Source organism: Leucopleurus acutus (genome assembly GCF_964270905.1).
Source record: "Leucopleurus acutus genome assembly, chromosome: 8".
Taxonomy (NCBI): domain Eukaryota; kingdom Metazoa; phylum Chordata; class Mammalia; order Artiodactyla; family Delphinidae; genus Leucopleurus; species Leucopleurus acutus.
In genome coordinates this window covers 1605338-1610935 of record NC_139151.1, presented here as the reverse complement: position 1 = coordinate 1610935, position 5598 = coordinate 1605338, and the positions used below count along the sequence as shown (strand labels likewise).

At 47.1% G+C, this 5598-nt stretch overlaps 1 pseudogene across 1 annotated transcript; it reads right to left on the bottom strand.

Annotated features, from left to right (window-relative positions):
- Nucleotides 1-1942: 1942 nt before the first annotated feature.
- On the bottom strand, nucleotides 1943-2407 carry LOC309964629 (protein FAM162A-like; annotated as a pseudogene). Its single transcript has one exon. The product of its transcript is annotated as a protein FAM162A-like (transcript).
- Nucleotides 2408-5598: the final 3191 nt, after the last annotated feature.

Below are 5598 nucleotides of genomic sequence, written 5' to 3'. Positions count from 1 at the left end.
TGCTTTGCCAAAACCCTTCGGGGAGCTCGGGGCTTTTTAGGGCATGAGCTGCCTTGTCTCCTTGCCTGGCCTTGCAATAAGGCTTTCTCTGCTCCAAACTCTGACGTTTCAGTTTGTTTGGCCTCGCTGTACGTCATCGGGCACACGGACTTGCGTTAACAGAAACTCTCTGTGGCTCTTTTTCTTGTCTTCTGAGTCCTTCCGGTGCCCTTTTATTCCTCCATATTTTTCTAGTCCTCTTATCTCTGTGCACTTTGTAGGGCAACTTATTTTGTTGTCTCTTTTGGATTATCTCATTATCTCAGGATTTGGGGGGAGTCTCCCACTGGTCACGGGCTGCCTCTGAGGCAAGCTGCCTTCTCCGGAGCTTGTAAATCATGCTTAGCATCCTTGCCAGGTTGTTTATTCTGCGGGGCCTTTACAGGAAGAGTTGTCGGTTTGCTTCAACTGGTTGCCCCGAGGTTTCCCCACTGTGAGAACGAGTTTTACATTAATTTTGGGGTTTGGGGATTCCCACACCCTGAGAGATGGTGTAAGTTCACATCCCACACCTGGAAATGTTTTTTTTTTTTTGAGCTTTGACTTAATCATACATTTTATTACAATATATCTCCAAGATACAACACTTTAAAATGCTTCTTTAGGAGTTAAAAATGGTATTGTTCCATGAAGAAAGATGATACACTTTTAAAAAGAAGTACATTCGATTTTACCCATATTTAAAACCCGTATTTAGATAAGACGTAACATAAGTGTTCCAAAATAATCAACACAAACTAATCTGCTAAAATGTATACAAAGCAATGCTTTCTGATGATAAATTTGCAAGTGATAAAAATCAAAGAGCTTGATATCTAAAATGAAGCTAAGGTTAAAGTACTGTAAAGTATGTAGACAGACACAATTAACGTCATCAGATAGATTATGACGCTGTAGGTAGAGTGGTGCACTACATTTTACTGAGTATTTTATTAAACCAAATTCCCAAACAGCTGCATATATTGTTTTTTAATCTGCTATAACCCTCTGAAGAGAACCAGCAGGTTGGGATGTTTATGCGGACCTGCCACCCGTTAATACTCTTGAAGCACGTGAGAATAAATGAAATACTTAAATGGAAACCGGCATCCATACGTAAATGTGAGACAAACTGGCACCCTCGTCGCACTGTAAGTAAGATACACAGCAGATGCAAATGCTTAGTTCTCAACACTAATTTAATAAGAAAATGCATTTGATAGATTTTCATAACTGAGAAATTTAGTGTAAAGGCAGAAGGAAAAGGACCGGTTGGGGATTGTAAGCCATGGAGCAGAAGAGGTGACTGTGCTGGTCCCAAGCAACTCCACAGCGCTGGGATTTCAAAATCCTCAGAAACTTGTGGCCAGACCTCCATCATCACCTTGCCGGGACTTTTTCAAAGACTGTTCTCCTAAAAGCCTCTGTCTACCAGCACGCCTGACAAAGGCATAGTGTCATCTGGCTGCTTCCCAGGGCTCTCGAGAAACACCAGGGTATTTGGGGAGGTTAGCGCTCCAACATGCACCTGGGCAGTGTACTCAGCTGGCCCTCCTTCTCTCTTCATAAATGAGGACACAGAAGAGAGGGAAATGCAGAACTAGAAACCATTTGGCTTCTGGGGAGATGTCACTTTGGTAATGGGAATTAAAGTAAGGTACGGGACCTGACTCTCTAAAGAAGAGTTAATATTAAAGTTCAAGTAAGTTGTCTCACTTTTCATTCTTTCATTTTTCTCAAAAAAGCTGAGGCTGCATTTAACCTGGATCAAAGCCGTGAAATATAGACAAGTCATTTCTTTAAGAAAATTTATTTGTAGCTCTAGAGCAGAATTAGGGAACTCATACCACATTCATTTGAATAAGGCCTGTTACTGCAACATTGTTTCTAGATTTTCCAAATCCAGCCAACACGGATATCTCTGCTACTCTGTTTTGGCCTTCACAGCAGCTTCTTCTCTCAGACGAGCTTTCTTTTCTAGGTTCAGGCTTGTTAAAGACTCGTTTCTTTTGGCAGCCTCCTTGCCCTCAGTAACCCTCAAGATGCATCCTGCCACTGTCTAGGCAATCATTACGTAGCCGATCTTCACCCGGATCTTGTTCTTTGCAGCATCGAGCATCTCAAACGAGACAGTCTCTGGGATTTCATCTTCCTTTTTGAAGCGACCTGACCATGTTAGGATCTTCTCCCAATCCGTAGGCTTAGGCAATGGCGCTCTGTGGCCGTAAGTGTGGGCTGGAGGCTTTGGACTTTCCTGGAGTTTGTTGCAAAATCCATTTATTCTCTTCAGATCAGAGTTTCTGGTAAGCCTTAAAGATGAGAAAGCATCTCTTTCACAGAACCTAAAATAAATTCCAGCCGCCGGGCACAGGCCAAGGAGGCTCCCCATGGCCGCCTACTCCGCCGACCAACACAGTGCCCCAAGGCCAGCGGTGGCACAGGTAAGCTCAAGGTCGCCTAGCACTGCGAACAGAGACCCAAGCAGGACTCTGGGGCGGGGCTTCCCACACCTGGAAATTTGAGTTTCTCACAGGAAACTGTTTTCTTTTTCTTACCCAGAGCCTAGGGCAGAAAATGATGGATGGAGATTTTTCCTAGCCAAATTCCCCTGAGGGAGCCGGGATTTCCATCCAGAGTCCTGCTGCACATGGGTCCTAAGGCCTGTCCCCTTGCCCGGTGTGGTGATGAACTGCTCCCCTGGTTTTGCACCCTGCTCCTCCCGTTAGCTTTGCCATGGCTTCAGTTTGCAGACTTACTATTTTGGCTTTAAATTCCTTCCTCGTTTCTGTTGCTTATGGATTTCTTTATTTTGAACTCAATATGCATTTTAATTTTTCTATCCTATTTTATTGAGAATCTCCCTGTGTGATGGAACAGGGCAGTGGAGATCCATGGTAGCTCATTCTGTGAGTTACTTGATGCCTAGGGCATGATTATTTTTCCTCCTCTCTCTCCTACCGGACTGTGGGCTCCTTGAAGAAGGAAACTGTGCCCATATTATTTCTGGTTCTTCGCTCAGTACCGGGCACAAACACAATACGCATGGCCTTTGCCGGGTGGATAGTTAAATGATGAAGGTGATTATCAAAGGTTATACAGCTCTCTCCACATCTCCAGGAAGAAGATTTCCTCAATCATTCCGAACACAAAGATATTCTTTTATTCTGAAAAATCTTTTACAGGTGATTCTGTAGCATATGTCATTATTATGACATCTGTGTGCATGTGTTTCTCAACATTCTAATGTGGTCATCAAGCCAGCACTGCGTGGCAGGCCCTCAGAAGACGTGACACAAGGCCAGCACTGACCCGTGGTCCTCCAGCTGGAGGCCGTGACTTGGAAAGCATGTCTATCACATGATCGTTTGCCATGATTTCACTTATGGAGAGGACTGTGTTTGTTTGGAGGAAAATGTTCACCAGGCCTACTTGGGAGAACAGCTAAGGCTTCAGGGAACTTGAGAGGGAGAGGCTGCTGAGGCCTGAGGCCGGCAAGGGCAGCATTTTCCTGGTTGAGGCCGAGGCAGAGGGGGCGGGGAGGAGTGGAAGCCAGGAGGGTGAAAGCCACAAGCTTGCCCCATGCTGTCCTCGGGATGGCACGGTGCTCCCGAACCTGTGCACATGTAGCAAACATAGAAACGCAATGATGAGAGATCCATAATCACAGCCTGATATTTAACCAAACTTTCCCAGATATTAATAACTAAAGTAAAAAAGGAAGGCAAAGATGTTGACCTTTTAAGTGGCACAATAAATAAATTTAACTGAATGTATATCCAGGAGTCTGTACCTAACTGAGGCAGGAGACAGACGGGCCCCAGGCTGAGCAGCTGGAGTCTGGCCCCTGTGGACAGAGACCCCAAGATAAACATCATAGCAGGAGCAGGGAGAAGCCTCTTCCCGAAACCCCAAACCCTGAAGGAGGGGTTGACCCCCGGAGGGACTCCAAGGCAGACAGCCTTCCTGCAGCAGAAGAGGACACCCTGGTCTCTCTCCGGTGCCTCCAGGAAGTAAACACTCCGTCGTACCATTTGTGTGAAGAGAAAATTAGCTCTCATTGGAGGGTTGGGGTAAAAATATCTCCGGTCTGTAAACACATCGGTTGGGGCATCCTGGAGGCACACGACTGGAGCACCACGGCTGCAGGTGCCTGTCTGCCCTGCGTCTTCTCACCCCCACAGGTGCTCCTGGCTCTGCTTCAGGACAACCGGGTCGCACACGTGTCCCCAGCCCTGGAGCATAGATTAGGAAAAGTTTCTCACTTTTCTCCAGGTCAGTGGAAAGGTTCTTGAGACCAAGTGGAGGGAAAGAAAGAGCTGGTCTGTTTTCTGTCTCAGCAGATGTCCTTCCGGAAGGCGATAGGGAGTGTTGTTTACCAGCATCCCTGACCCCTCTTCCCTGGCATCCTGGCACTCAGCCAAGCCCTGTTTCTCTGCTTTCTCAGAGAAGGTGCTGAGGCTGACACCCCGACAGGGAGCTGGGGTTCCTAATTCTTGGGGCTCTCAGCCCGGGAGAAGCAACTCCTATGTCAGGCTTCCTCGTGGCCATGTTGCTGTCCATCCCTGTTGGTGGTACCATGGCTGCCTGTACCCCGGTGAATAAAGAGGCCCTGACTGATGCTGACCCTGGGCAGAGGGGAGGCGCTCTTTCTTTCACCCACAGCATGTATGGTATCTTTACTTAAACGCACACACACACTGACACACTCTAGCGCATGGCACAGAGCCTCCTTCGGGTGAAACGTGTAAGGCCTGCTCAATCGCTTCTTAAAAATGTTTCTCTCTAGGAAGCCACTGTAAGCCCAAACTTTAGCATTAATATGACCTTTTTCGAGTGAACCCCTACAAAGGAGAGGAACGTGCAAATAAATCAAAGTGCAGACTTTGCTTCTTAATCCAGCATAAGCAGCATGTCTGGTTGTTACCCCCAGAAAAATGGGGTTCACCTCTTGGTGGGTGTGGAGCCAGAAGACACAACCAAGCCAGAGAGTGGGAGAAGGGAGGGTTTATTACTGGCAGCAAGTGAGGAGAACACAGGGGATCTTCCCCGAAGCAGTGTCTCCCCGAAGAGCAAAACTGGGGAAGTTTTACCCTAAGGGTCACATGCATCTTCATGAAGGGGCTTGAGCAGAGGCAAACTCAGCATAGAATTGGGGCAAAGGTCAACAGAGTCCACACTTGAGGGTCCACATCATTGCTCCGTCCTCCTCCTGGGTGGGGGCCTTAGTTCCTGCAGAACTCAGAGACTGGATCCCATGTTATATGTAGCCCTTGAAGAGGAAATGGGACTCTGTTCTACTTCTGAGCTGTTGTTTCTTGACTGCTTTTCCTGTGTTCCCACATTCCCTTACTTCTCTGAGAGCATTGATTACTGAGACCTGTTCAAGGGCAAGCGCTGTGGCCAAGATTCGATCACAAAATGGCTCAGGCCAGAAATGCCTTCTCTTATGTCTAGAAAGCCATGCCTGGTTCTCTGTCTCTGGGGACCCCCTACTCTATCGTTAAAGGGGATGTCTGCTACTTGCACACAAAAAAATTGTTGCCTGCCATTTCAGTAAACAAAGAATGCTGCCTGCCATTC